Raw genomic sequence first — 15,681 nt, forward strand, 5'->3', positions numbered from 1 at the left:
GCATACTAAAGTAAGAAGAAATGAAAGTAGGAAGAAACGGCGGCTTCTGCGTTTGGATATTGGTAAGATAGAAGATACAAGTAAGTGGCAAAGTACGTAATCCATAAAGGCGATTAGCCACAAATTTTTGTCGTCGAACGGACGATAACGTCATTCGGCAGAAGACGAATATAATACAATTGTCAGCAACCCTGACGTGTGATACGTTACTCGGTCCGTCACATTTGGGAATTGCTGCTGACTGCCTCGAAGCCTTCTCTATGTTCTTTCTTGTCCCGCTGGAAAGTACAGTCAAATTGAAAAGTATATCTAACTTGAAAAAACAGCCTACTGTTCTCAGCCGTATTCCTGAATGTTGAATCCTGAATCCTGAATCCCGAATGTCTGACAGGCACTGCACCGTGTACTTTCTATAACTGTTTTATATTAATTAATCAGTCTCAAGTATATTAAATATCGTACTCGATATATGTAGGCTACGTACTATAGTAGCCTAACCTCCGAAGGTATCATCAAAACTCTTTACTATCTCAGGTGTCTCACGAGATACCCGGATAGCCGACCAACTTTTGCGTGACCGGATATTTGATATGATCGATTTGCATCGCTAGTCTCAATGCTGACGACATCCACCCACGCGACATTTGAAGAAAATGAGATAATCCTCAAGTATTATCGCGAAGCTGTCGAAACTACGCTTGCTTTATCGCTTTGGATTTTGCAATTGTACTTTGCACTTACAGTTTGGCACAACGTTTCGTAGAAAAGTCAATATCGAAGTATCTGACTATCGCGAAGATTTCGCGAACGAATGAACGTTTTTTTGACAATTTTGGTCGATCATCAAATTTTATACGAAACAACCACGTTCTAATGGCTACGAACGGGGACACACGATAGAAAGAAATGTCGTAATTAAATAGAAAATCTATTTGGGGTTACGTTTCAGTGGAGATAGCCGTATCTGGCCAGGCGTGCGACGCAACGACAGTTTCAACGAGCTGAACTAAAACTACGTTATCGATTCATGTTGACGAAAAAAAAAAAAAAAAAAAAAGAAAAAAAAAGAAGAAAAGATAAAAAAGGAATCAGTGAATCGCGAAGATTTAAATGGCCGAACGCTTCGTTACTTCGATTTTTGTGGAAAAAATGTCGGGATAGGAACAACAGTTTTAGCGATCTAACGAACTGTGTTTCTTTACAACGCGAATTGTTCGCGAATCAAATTTTGTGCTACTAAATTGTCCACTTTGCGTAGCCATACGTATTAGTAATGCTACAAATGAATTATTTAATTTACACAGTTCGGTTCATTTATTATTAAAAACGTAGGATTCAATCTCGCAGTTTGTACTATGAAATAGTAGTAATTCGGGCAACGATAAATATAATAGCAGGAAATTAGCGATTAGTTATTTAGTCTATATGCATCAGATTCATTTATTGCTAAAGATGTCGAATCCACTTAGCACGGCTATGCTCAAAATCGAGATTAATCCCTTTAGCTGCACTCGTCTTAATTAATTCAAGTTTCAATTACAGTCGCTTCAATTTGTCTCTCTCCTTTCTCCGACGTACTTTTCGATTAGACGAAATACATATTAACATCGATATCTATCTTATTTAGAGTTGCGTTAGATATTTCGTCAATCGTCACGTAAAACATTATCTCGCTTTTAATAATTACCGAAGCAATGGCATATATATACCATTTATACTAAAATCAGACATACTCCACTTCGCAATCCTGACATTCTACTATTATTACTATCACTCGTTAACGAACGCTAAAATTTAAACCACTAAGCACAACCGATTACGTAATTTCACGCAATAAATATTCCCGAGCGACTATACTTTATTCCTAATGTTTCTGTAACTGGTCTTGCGCTAACGATAGTCATAAAAAAAAAAAAGAAAAAAGTTTGAACTTGCTAGAAATTATGCTTTTGAAGATAACACGGTCTATCGGTTCTCGAATGCAGCTGGTCCGCGAGACATTGCGAAGAGCGAGGGTTCCTGATCGCGTCCAGCGTGAAACGTCATTCGACGAAAGGAACCATTACGGAAAATTGAACGACGCCGACGAATGGACAAGCAGGGATCGAGATATACGTGTATCTCTACGGATAGATTGCAGCGGTTCCGAACGTTTCGCTTCGCTCGTCTTCGCTGATAGACAATCGGCCGGTGGTCGTCGTGTGCCTTGCGATGACGAGCATCCGCGCGGATAACAGACGTGACCCCTTATTCGGGAATTACAGGGTTTTGGCGTGTCGCAGGGAATCACGTATACGCTTGCACTTGCGATGTTTTACGGTGCAACGTTCGAACAAACATGGGTACTGCGAGTTCCATCAGTGCTTCGGTCACGCGACGCTGTAGTGATATGTGCAGCAGTACGATACGTGTTCGGGTCATCCACGCGACTTCCAAAGTTTACGATACGGACCGGAATATTTGCTATTTCCGAGAACAGTTGTATTGGATTTGTAGGGAGAAAGATATTTGGCCGACCGTACTGCTAGGCCGGGATTGCAAGTCGGATTTGCCGCTTGCCACGCTAGTGCTTTGTCAATCTGACCCCAATTAAGCTACCCAGGCTGTCGGCGAATATTGTCTTCCAAACTACAGAAGCGTCAAATGTTCGAATGGCATGGGTTCTGCTAACTGCCAACGACGACTTCGATCTTGCGTTTTCGACGATAATGCCCATTCGATCTAGTGGACGATATATATCGACGAAACTATCTACGCTATATTTACTCTTCATCTCGATCTTTGGGGATGGCGGCGGGTTACGTGTATCAAGATTGGCTACATGTATCCCTCGATAATGACCAGGTCCATGACTTATAAGACGCCCGAGTACCAGGGAATGAGATATATACGATAGTCGAGATCATTGATGCATGGGGAAGCTCGCTAAAAGTGCCGAAGAAGAAGCCTCTCTGGTCGTACATTCTCTCACACCCAACAGCACATTCCTCGCGTTGCATCGTGTAATAACCTAATCTGGGAGAGTATCACAAAGCTTTCGACTGTCTCATTTTGCGTGCTTGGACGATAAGTCTATCGTTTAAAGTCTCCAGCCCTAACGTCCACAGTTCAGCCAGTCTGACAGTTTAACCGCCCTTGGTCACTCGTGGACATCTTTGTACCGATCTAAACACGTAGATACCTCGATGCGGAGATCGAGCAAATAACATCTCTTTATTTTCGGTTGTCATGTATGCATACATACAATGATAGTGTAGCGGCACATGATTTAGAAGGCGAATCAAATCATGTTGTTTTGTCCCGGAGTATCAAGACCGCTAGAATACAAGTAATGTAAACTCCGGGCAAAACAATGTCGCCGCTACATGCAACCGTCGGATTAGGACAAATTCGAATTTTCCGACTCTTCTCCGACTAGTATAAATAAAAACAGACGCGTTCGCGGACGGGAGAGAAGATTGTAGAATATCGAGTACCGACCCCGAATTACTTGTCGTACATATATCTACCGGATTAATTGAAATACATATAACGAGCTGTGACAGCAATAATTTGCTTTCATTATTTCGCACTATCTATCAGCGGCTAAGCCTCTTCAATAGGAAGCTTTGCCTGTGATTATTTAAAATCAGGACACCAACAACATATTTTTCCTATCACATAGTGTAAAACACCACTTGGAATATCACCATCCCTCGACTATCTTACGTATTTACGAAATACACGGTTAGTCGTGGTATATCAGATGATCAGTTGAAGTCGCTGACCTTATCGCTTATAGCTCTGCCAGTCTGGCAATTTAATTAGCCTTGGACACTCGTAAAATACGAGGCACCCAAATACATAATTACCGGTCAAATAAGCACATAAATCGAAATTCTGTTATTTTACCAGACATTTTTAAATTCCAAATTTCGCCAACTCGCCAGTAGTGGCTCAATTGTGAGATATTCCGTGTATGGATTTCTTTCATTTTATGGGTCACCCTATTCATAAGGTATCACGACGTTTCTCTTTTCCGTTACATTTTTGTTACATCACTGGGTTTAAATTTGTGTACGCGTTGCGAAAGCTCTTGGTTCGTTTCGTTAATTTGTACCGGATTTTATGCAAAGTTTATGTACCTAAGGCGGATTTTCTTCCTGTTTTCTGTTTTATACGTAGCTGGGTTTCAAAGCACGGTTAATATATAAAGAGAAAGTCTTGTAACCCCATAGGGGAGGCAATAAACTACCACTACCGGAACTACCATTACTACAACGATATAATCTTCACGGAAGCGGCGATGTTTAACAAAAAAGTGGGGATCGTTTGATTAAATATTTAAATTCATCGTGTCAGGATTATTTCAATATGCAAATGAGACTTTTAAATATTTCGTATCAAGTGAAATGCGAAATAATTATATTCATGCATAAATAATCTGCACGATACGCACGGTCCAACCTCCGTTTAGAGGCGGCAATCAATTTTTAGCTTAATCATTTTCTACCCGAATCGAAAAAGCAGAAATTACATCAAAATATATTTGCAACGAGATACGTTCGAGTAAAGATAGTTTATTAACACAGCCGGAATTTGCCGAGGTGAAGCAGCAGCAGTTTCGAAAATGAATGCGTTTAAAAAGCCAGCAGTTTCGATAACAAATTCGACATTTTTCGTTGCTCGAAAGGCAGGAAAGGGAAAAGTTTTTCTTCGGATACGATTTATGCGTCTGTTCTATGTTCGCGATTGATTATTCCTTTGTACGTTCTCTATTTACGTTACACGTTGCGCCTGTTGTTTACGGTGATCCGTGACTACTAAAAGCAGGGAGAAATGAAAAAAGGAGAACGAAGAAGAAAGACAAATGCAACCGAGACAAAAGAAAGGGAACCTATTCGTTCGTTCAGGTGGCAATACATCCGCAACGTTATTCCCATCGATGGCGAATCGATACTCCTGGAGAAAGGAAGCTGCTTATATTCCGACGTTCAAAGAGAGAACGCGTGATATCCGAGTTATCGATATCTTTCGAGAAAGTTACTACGTACGTATAAACAAAGAAGTGGAAAAAATATTCTAATCCTAGCACCAGCATAACGCAGTGCAACGATGGTTCAACGCGATAAAAGGCAACTGTTATTACAGCGTGGACTGTATGCGTGTGATAAGGATAGAGAAAAATAGCCAAACAACGGACCAGTGATATTTTAAAAAGTCTGACAAACATCCGGTAGACTTGACAACGATTCGGCAGTCGAGAGAACAGTGTCTCGTGGCAGGATCGTTTCACTCTGTACAAATTTGTTGCGTTCTCTCATACTCGTTACTTGGTCCTTTGCTCTATTTGTCCTTTTCCATGCAAAACTGGTCTCAGCATCCGCCACTGATGAAGAAGCGTACGATCGAGTAGCAATAAAGATCTTCGGTCGCTGCTTTGTTGATTCCGCAAGAATGACGTTCCAAGAAGAAAATGTTATTCCATATACGCGGTATTTGTCCACTCTTGCTCCAATATTTTATTTTCTATACAACTGTCGAATTCCACGTGCGGTTCGAGCGTGTAAGTTTGGCGTTGAGAATGCGGCGTGTGACGTTGCTAACAGCGCGATTACGGCCGAGACAGCCGCACTTTCAAGAATTCTTTGCTTTGGCCCAGAGCCCCGATAGGGTCGGGGGGATAAGGCGGCGTTGGCGTTGTACGGAACCGGCAATCACTGCAATTTTCCGCATTGTGCCGGGTCAACGGGGTCGGCACGTGAGGAAAATCATTGTTTGCGACTCGAGGTAAAGGAGAGAAAGCGGATGAGGGGGGCGGTCGTTCGTTGATCGGGACCGATAATTCAGAAAATGGGAAATTCCCTTTTCTTTGAGGCGCGCTATATGGAATCGCGCGCTTTGTGCCACTCGCTCCGACGAAGCCTGATGCTTTTTACGCGCCACGTGTCAGCACTCTTTGCATCCTTTTCTTCCCTCCGGCTTTCAGTTTCCAATCATCGAAATGATCGGACCTCTGATAGAAGAAGCTTGGCTACGGTGAGCCGAACTCTTTAACGATACAGCTGATCCGATGAAATAAAGACTGTTGCGTCTGCACAGTCGACACAGTGGTTCCGCGCACACTTCTTCTTCTTCTTTTTTCTTTTACATCCATCGTTGCGGGAATGTCATTGGAAAATTTCCTCACTTTCGTTACCGTATCCCATCTCTGTTAATCGGAGAAATACCGATCTTATCCTTATTTATGGAATCCTTCAAACTGAATGCGCGATAACGCAAAGCAATAATCGATACCGCGGAGATAAAGCCAGTAACAGGTAGCAAATTACAACGTCCGCGATATTTAATCGTTTGTTTCCAGGGTCGTTTTTGCGACCGCATGCCAGCTATTCGAACACGACATTCGACTTGCTTGTTATTTTCTAGAGATAACAACGTTGTTATTCTTTAAGTTCTACTCTCGTTTGCGTAGATTGCTGTGTCTACATTTAATTCATTTTCGTGCTACTGCAACAACGTGGCTCTGGGACCTGTCCTTTCGTTTTACCATTATTGCCTCACGGAATAAATAAAGAAAGAATAGCGTGCGTGTCGCAGGATTCTTTGAAACAGTCTGTCTTCGTACGCTCTCTCATAACGCTAGGGTAATCGACCTATGCATCCTGCAGCAGCCAAGTATTACGGTACATCGTACGTAACGCACAATTTCTGCAAAGAGGATCGTTCTTTGTCGCTAGCTTCTGCCGCAAGGAAGCGCCGATATCACTGCGAAAGCTTACATCGGACATCCAGCAACTACAACTATCGCAACCTATCACCTCACATTTGATCAGATTCTACGTTTCTTAGTTCGTTGTTTCTTACAACGGGGCGCGCAATTACACGCAATAATTTATTGCAACCAACTCTTCCACTTGTGTAATTTCTTAATATGTTATCGATCTCTTCGTATCCGTTTACAGTTGACACTCTGGTCGTCTCCGTACGAACGAAAGAAACTCGACGTGACGAAAGCGGTTGTTCCATTACTCGATTATTTTCGCCACTCTATCCGCGCGGATATGAGAGGCTCCGGCTGATGAACTAGTAAAGTGGATTTCTATTAGTAGCAGGTACTCGGTTAAAGTTGCGCGATGAATTCGTTTGGAGAAGCACTTGGGAATGTCGAAGGTGCTCGAGGATCGCCGTTTCCTGTAAGTCGATGTCGTCCGTCTGTTGCTGGCGAGTTGGGAAGAAAGTCAATAAGGTAGCCAGAGCTCGTGCAGATCCGTCCATCCATCGTAACATTATAAATTGCGAGTACTCGGCCAACTTCTCTCGCTGAGAACTTTCGCTTCACCGCGATGTTATGGCTCGCGTAACACAGCTCACGAAACGAGTTGAGATTTAGCCCCGGCGTCGTTAAGATTTTAAAGAAAATTGAGATTAACTTCGGCCACTGAAACTTGGTAACAACGAAACCAACTACGGCTCAACCCAAGTGCATTCTTCCATATTTTCTCGTATACTTATTATACGTGTTCTATCGCGTACATTTCATTCCGAAACACACAGGCTGTTCACGAAACATATTAAGCAAGGTAGACATTGTTCTTCTGAAACTTTCGCCGGCTACAAATAGGCGAGGAGATTTGAAACACATTGATCATTTGTATCGTCGTTGTGGCGATACTGCGGCGATTTGGTCTGCCGAACAACGCAATGCACGCAGTCAAAAATTGCTCGCTTCGCAGAGCAAGAACGAAACGCCTTGTAAGAAAAAGGCGCAGTTTTATCGACAGCTATATGCTGATCAGCTAAGCGATAAAATAGCGACATAAAATCGGAAATGGGTAGGAGATCGCGTGCAGAACCTTGTTTACGTTTTGTCTCGCGCTGCAACATTGTGGCGTGCGGGTAGAGATAAAATCGATATTCAGAAGCAAGAATCGACGTAGCAGAGGACGTCTTCTCCTAGTTTTATTTAGTGGCGGACAAGAATGCATCGGCTGGCTGACCTGCTACTGCTTCTCTGGGTCCTTTGCAACTGCACCACTAAAGCGGAACGATTTCCGTTCGACAGGACATTGTATACTACACGTACAGAGATACCGCAGGTCATTGACCAGGCCACGATATTCTACGGAATTCTCCAGGAAAGTGGACCAGACCAAGATGCTCCGATGTTGTCCATATCATTCCGAAATATTTACGATATTGATTTCCGGATGCAAAAATGCACAGCACACAACCCCTGTTACGTGCGCTGTGTAAATTATTCTCTGCTGCTTCTGCCACTAATTCTCTGATCCATGAAATATTTTAGAGTTTATTCTTTCTTTTTTATTCCCTTTAAAGTAACGTAATATCGTGAACACGAAATTACTTGAATATGAGCAAAGCATAGCTAATGATGTATTTATTTTCCCATACAATGATTCGAGTGTACGTATCGCAGAAGCAGTGGAACATTATTCTGAGAATAAAACCGCCAGGGAACACAGTCCAATCTCGGTATCCCGAACGTTAGAGCGAAAAAAGTATTTAAACTGTAGAGATCTCAACTTATCGAAGCTTGCAAGTAAAAAACTATGAGAAAGGACAAACTTAGAAGCTTGGTACGAAGACACGGTTAGAAAAAATACGTCGCCTTTCCGCAATTTGACAGGTTCCATGCATCTTGTGAAAACTCCATTTGTTCGAAGCGCATAAATTAAGAAGAACAAAGATGCAGATAGGTGATCAAGATAAAGACACGGAAGAAAACGGCAATTATGCGTTCGACTGACACGAAGCGTGGTCTATTGGTAGCTATTCACAACAATACTAGCATCGAAAAGCAACGGAACGATACGCAGTGATTCATTCCTTCGCACTTTTAGTCTAACTAGACTAAAACTTTAACTAGTCTAACTGGTTTTGCTCGATGCACGTGAATACAAGAAACCAAGATGCAGACAAACGTACGAGATAAAGAAAAGGAAGGGAACCGCCATGAAGTGATGCATTTCTTCGCACTTTTAAGTCGAATTAAAGTTCTGTCTGCATCAAGGGTGAAATGTTGAAAACGCGGTGCAGCATCTATGGAAATGTGCCTCAAAAGAATGTTGGAAGACACACTCAACAACGTTTCTCAGTCGATTGCATAGAATTTTTATCCGCCCTTCCGAAATTCAGCCAACTGTACAGTTCCTACCAGAACTCGTTTTGCTCGATACACGTGAATACAAAGAACCAAGATACAGACAAATGTACAAGGTAAGGAAAAGGAAGGGAACGCCACGAAGTGATGCATTTCTTCGCACTTTTAAGTCGAATTAAAGTTCTGTCTGCATCAAGGGTGAAATGTTGAAAACGCGGTGCAGCATCTATGGAAATGTGCCTCCAAAGAATGTTGGAGGATACACGCAACAATGTTTTCCAGTCGATTGCATAGAATTTCTATCCGTCTGATTGCACTCCGAAATTTTGTCACTATAGTATTCAGAACTCGTTTTGCTCGGTGCACGTGAATACAAGGAATCAAGATGCAGACAAATGTACGAGATAATGAAAAGAAAGGGAACGCAACGAAGTGAAGCATTTCCTCGCACTTTTATATCGAATTAATGTTCTGTCTGCATGAAGGGTGAAATGTTGAAAATGCGGTGCAGCACCTATGGAAATGTGTCTTGAAAGAATGTTGGAGGATACACGCAACAACGTTTCTGAGTCGATTGCATAGAATTTTTATCCGCCCTTCCGAAATTCAGTCAACTGTACTGTTCCTACCAGAACTCGTTTTGCTCGATGCACGTGAACGCAAGGAACCAAGATGCAGACAAATGTACCAGATAAAGAAAAGGAAGGGAACGCCACGAAGTGATGCATTTCTTCGCACTTTTAAGTCGAATCGAAGTTCTGTCTGCATCAAGGGTGAAATGTTGAAAACACGGTGCAGCATCTATGGAAATGTGCCTCAAAAGAATGTTGGAAGACACACTCAACAACGTTTCTCAGTCGGTTGCATATAATTTCAATCCGTCTTATCGCATTCCGAAGTTCCGAGAATCTTCACATTAGAACTCGTTTTGCTCGATGCACGTGAATACAAGGAACCAAGATGCAGACAAACGTACAAGATAAAGAAAAGGAAGGGAACGCCACGAAGTGATGCATTCCTTCGCACTTTTAAGTCGAATTGAAGTTCTGTCTGCATCAAGGGTGAAATGTTGAAAACACGGTGCAGCATCTATGGAAATGTGCCTCAAAAGAATGTTGGAAGACACACTCAACAACGTTTCTCAGTCGGTTGCATATAATTTCAATCCGTCTTATCGCAATCCGAAGTTTCGGGAATTGCCATTTTAGAACTCGTTTTGCTCGATGCACGTGAATACAAGGAACCAAGATGCAGACAAACGTACAAGATAAAGAAAAGGAAGGGAACCGCCATGAAGTGATGCATTCCTTCGCACTTTTAAGTCGAATTGAAGTTCTGTCTGCATCAAGGGTGAAATGTTGAAAACACGGTGCAGCATCTATGGAAATGTGCCTCAAAAGAATGTTGGAAGACACACTCAACAACGTTTCTCAGTCGGTTGCATATAATTTCAATCCGTCTTATCGCAATCCGAAGTTTCGAGAATTATCACATTAGAACTCGTTTTGCTCGATGCACGTGAATACAAGGAACCAAGATGCAGACAAACGTACAAGATAAAGAAAAGGAAGGGAACGCCACGAAGTGATGCATTTCTTCGCACTTTTAAGTCGAATTGAAGTTCTGTCTGCATCAAGGGTGAAATGTTGAAAACACGGTGCAGCATCTATGGAAATGTGCCTCAAAAGAATGTTGGAAGACACACTCAACAACGTTTCTCAGTCGGTTGCATATAATTTCAATCCGTCTTATCGCAATCCGAAGTTCCGAGAATCTTCACATTAGAACTCGTTTTGCTCGATGCACGTGAATACAAGGAACCAAGATGCAGACAAACGTACAAGATAAAGAAAAGGAAGGGAACGCCACGAAGTGATGCATTTCTTCGCACTTTTAAGTCGAATTGAAGTTCTGTCTGCATCAAGGGTGAAATGTTGAAAACACGGTGCAGCATCTATGGAAATGTGCCTCAAAAGAATGTTGGAAGACACACTCAACAACGTTTCTCAGTCGGTTGCATATAATTTCAATCCGTCTTATCGCATTCCGAAGTTCCGAGAATCTTCACATTAGAACTCGTTTTGCTCGATGCACGTGAATACAAGGAACCAAGATGCAGACAAACGTACAAGATAAAGAAAAGGAAGGGAACGCCACGAAGTGATGCATTCCTTCGCACTTTTAAGTCGAATTGAAGTTCTGTCTGCATCAAGGGTGAAATGTTGAAAACACGGTGCAGCATCTATGGAAATGTGCCTCAAAAGAATGTTGGAAGACACACTCAACAACGTTTCTCAGTCGGTTGCATATAATTTCAATCCGTCTTATCGCAATCCGAAGTTTCGAGAATTATCACATTAGAACTCGTTTTGCTCGATGCACGTGAATACAAGGAACCAAGATGCAGACAAACGTACAAGATAAAGAAAAGGAAGGGAACGCCACGAAGTGATGCATTTCTTCGCACTTTTAAGTCGAATTGAAGTTCTGTCTGCATCAAGGGTGAAATGTTGAAAACACGGTGCAGCATCTATGGAAATGTGCCTCAAAAGAATGTTGGAAGACACACTCAACAACGTTTCTCAGTCGGTTGCATATAATTTCAATCCGTCTTATCGCAATCCGAAGTTCCGAGAATCTTCACATTAGAACTCGTTTTGCTCGATGCACGTGAATACAAGGAACCAAGATGCAGACAAACGTACAAGATAAAGAAAAGGAAGGGAACGCCACGAAGTGATGCATTCCTTCGCACTTTTAAGTCGAATTGAAGTTCTGTCTGCATCAAGGGTGAAATGTTGAAAACACGGTGCAGCATCTATGGAAATGTGCCTCAAAAGAATGTTGGAAGACACACTCAACAACGTTTCTCAGTCGGTTGCATATAATTTCAATCCGTCTTATCGCAATCCGAAGTTCCGAGAATCTTCACATTAGAACTCGTTTTGCTCGATGCACGTGAATACAAGGAACCAAGATGCAGACAAATGTAGAAGATAAAGAAAAGGAAGGGAACGCCACGAAGTGTTGCATTTCTCCACACTTTTAAACCGATTTAAAGTTCTGCCTGCATCAAGGGTGAAGTGTTGAAAACGCGGTGCAACACCTATGGAAATGTACCTCAACAGAATGTTGGAAAGCACACTCAACAACGTTTCTCAGTCGGTTGCATATAATTTCAATCCGTCTTATCGCAATCCGACGTTTCGCCAGCTGTTATTATAGAACTCGTTTTGCTCGATGCGCGTGAATTCGAAGAACCAAGATGCAGACAAATGTACAAGGTAAGGAAAAGGAAGGGAACGCCACGAAGTGTTGCATTTCTCCACACTGTTAAACCGATTTAAAGTTCTGTCTGCATCAAGGGTGAAGTGTTGAAAAAGCGGTGCAACCCCTATGGAAATGTGCCTCAAAAGAATGTTGGAAGGCACACTCAGCAACGTTTCTCAGTCGGTTGCATATAATTTCAAACCGTCTTATCGCAATCCGACGTTTCGAAGCTTGTCAAAATAGAACTCGTTTTGCTCGATGCGCGTAAATACAAGGAAACAAGATGCAGATAAATGTACGAGATAATGAAAAGAAAGGGAACGCCACGAAGTGATGCATGTCTTCACACTTTTATATCGAATTAAAGTTCTGTCTGCATCAAGGGTGAAGTGTTGAAAAAGCGGTGCAACCCCTATGGAAATGTGCCTCAAAAGAATGTTGGAAGGCACACTCAACAACGTTTCTCAGTCGGTTGCATATAATTTCAATCCGTCTTATCGCAATCCGACGTTTCGTACCTTGTCAATATAGAACTCGTTTTGCTCGATGCGCGTAAATACAAGGAAACAAGATGCAGATAAATGTACGAGATAATGAAAAGAAAGGGAACGCCACGAAGTGATGCATGTCTTCACACTTTTATATCGAATTAATGTTTTGCCTTCATCAAGGGTGAAATGTTGAAACAGCAGTTCAACCGCTATGGAAATGTGCCTCAAAAGAATGTTGGAAGACACACTCAACAACGTTTCTCAATCGGTTGTATATAATTTCAATCCGTCTTATCACAATCCGACGTTTCGTAGATACGTAATATAGAACTCGTTTTGCTCGATGCGCGTAAATACAAGGAAACAAGATGCAGATAAATGTACGAGATAATGAAAAGAAAGGGAACGCCACGAAGTGATGCATGTCTTCACACTTTTATATCGAATTAAAGTTCTGTCTGCATCAAGGGTGAAATGTTGAAAACGCGGTGCAGCATCTATGGAAATGTGCCTCAAAAGAATGTTGGAAGACACACTCAACAACGTTTCTCAGTCGGTTGCATATAATTTCAATCCGTCTTATCGCAATCCGAAGTTTCGGGAATTGCCATTTTAGAACTCGTTTTGCTCGATGCACGCGAATACAAGGAACCAAGATGCAGACAAACGTACAAGATAAAGAAAAGGAAGGGAACCGCCACGATGTGATGCATTTCTTCGCACTTTTAAGTCGAATTAAAGTTCTGTCTGCATCCAGGGTGAAATGTTGAAAATGCGGTGCATTATCTATGGAAATGTGTCTGGAAAGAATGTTGGAGGATACACGCAACAACGTTTCTGAGTCGATTGCATAGAATTTTTATTCGCCCTTCCGAAATTCAGCCAACTGTACAGTTCCTACCAGAACTCGTTTTGCTCGATGCACGTGAACGCAAGGAACCAAGATGCAGACAAATGTACAAGATAAAGAAAAGGAAGGGAACGCCACGAAGTGATGCATTTCTTCGCACTTTTAAGTCGAATCAAAGTTCTGTCTGCATCAAGGGTGAAGTGTTGAAAACGCGGTGCAACACCTATGGAAATGTGCCTCGAAAGAATGTTGAAGGATACACGCAACAATGTTTTCCAGTCGATTGCATAGAATTTCTATCCGTCTGATTGCACTCCGAAATTTTGTCACTATAGTATTTAGAACTCGTTTTGCTCGGTGCACGTGAATACAAGGAATCAAGATGCAGACAAATGTACGAGATAATGAAAAGAAAGGGAACGCAACGAAGTGAAGCATTTCCTCGCACTTTTATATCGAATTAATGTTCTGTCTGCATGAAGGGTGAAATGTTGAAAATGCGGTGCAGCACCTATGGAAATGTGTCTTGAAAGAATGTTGGAGGATACACGCAACAACGTTTCTGAGTCGATTGCATAGAATTTTTATCCGCCCTTCCGAAATTCAATCAACTGTACTGTTCCTACCAGAACTCGTTTTGCTCGATGCACGTGAACGCAAGGAACCAAGATGCAGACAAATGTACAAGATAAAGAAAAGGAAGGGAACGCCACGAAGTGATGCATTTCTTCGCACTTTTAAGTCGAATCAAAGTTCTGTCTGCATCAAGGGTGAAGTGTTGAAAACGCGGTGCAACACCTATGGAAATGTGCCTCGAAAGAATGTTGGAGGATACACGCAACAATGTTTTCCAGTCGATTGCATAGAATTTCTATCCGTCTGATTGCACTCCGAAATTTTGTCACTGTAGTATTTAGAACTCGTTTTGCTCGGTGCACGTGAATACAAGTAATCAAGATGCAGACAAATGTACGAGATAATGAAAAGAAAGGGAACGCAACGAAGTGAAGCATTTCCTCGCACTTTTATATCGAATTAATGTTCTGTCTGCATGAAGGGTGAAATGTTGAAAATGCGGTGCAGCACCTATGGAAATGTGTCTTGAAAGAATGTTGGAGGATACACGCAACAACGTTTCTGAGTCGATTGTATAGAATTTTTATCCGCCCTTCCGAAATTCAGTCAACTGTACTGTCCCTACCAGAACTCGTTTTGCTCGATGCACGTGAACGCAAGGAACCAAGATGCAGACAAATGTACCAGATAAAGAAAAGGAAGGGAACGCCATGAAGTGATGCATTTCTTCGCACTTTTAAATCGAATCAGAGTTCTGCGTGGAAGAAAGATGGAAAGGTTGAAAGCCAAACGCGTTCCAAAAGCTATGTAAATCTGTCCCCTGGAAAATATTGGAGGTTATACGCAACAACGTTTTTCAGTTGATTGTTTGTGAAAAGCGTGCCTTACAGTTTTATGGTAGTTAATAATAGTGGCAGTGTGTATGTACACAATTTTTATCCTTCGAAATTTTATAGTATTCTTATAATATTGTTCAAAGTACTATACATGTATGTTAGAATATTTTCAAAATAGATGACACGTTTATGCAGGAGGGCGAAGATCCTACTGATAAGACAGGTTTGTGTGATTTTGTACAGTGTTGCATAGTTTTATCGCGGTGTGTACAAGGCCATTCATGTGTATATATTACAGTTCCGTGAATTTTACGAAATTTATGCTCGTATCAAGCGTCTAACAACTTGCGCGAACATTTTCGAATCTGTTTCAAACATTGCTAACATAATCTTCATCGTCGTATCTCATAATGCTACTAACGAAGTTCAAAAAATGTTTTGCACAACACGCATAATGCATCCATAAAAGGTTTCCACAGTAAATGTCCAGATATTTTCATGGGTCACTGTAAGTGCTGCGGTTTGAAACTTCCTTAATGTTTCTATGGTGTAAAA

The 15,681-nt window shown here is 41.7% G+C and overlaps 1 protein-coding gene and 1 long non-coding RNA gene across 2 annotated transcripts in view; one reads left to right on the forward strand and one right to left on the reverse strand.

Annotated features, from left to right (window-relative positions):
- LOC126926234 (cyclic nucleotide-gated cation channel alpha-3-like) overlaps positions 1–15,681 on the reverse strand; it is a 209,548-nt gene that overhangs the window by 17,886 nt on the left and 175,981 nt on the right. The gene's annotated exons all lie outside the window — the stretch shown is intronic.
- Positions 9,120–13,663, forward strand: LOC126926252 (uncharacterized). The gene is made up of 3 exons (XR_007714441.1): positions 9,120–9,219; positions 12,100–12,387; positions 13,540–13,663. It is a non-coding gene; the product is annotated as an uncharacterized LOC126926252 (long non-coding RNA).

This window comes from Bombus affinis, chromosome 17, assembly GCF_024516045.1.
Source record: "Bombus affinis isolate iyBomAffi1 chromosome 17, iyBomAffi1.2, whole genome shotgun sequence".
NCBI lineage: Eukaryota > Metazoa > Arthropoda > Insecta > Hymenoptera > Apidae > Bombus > Bombus affinis.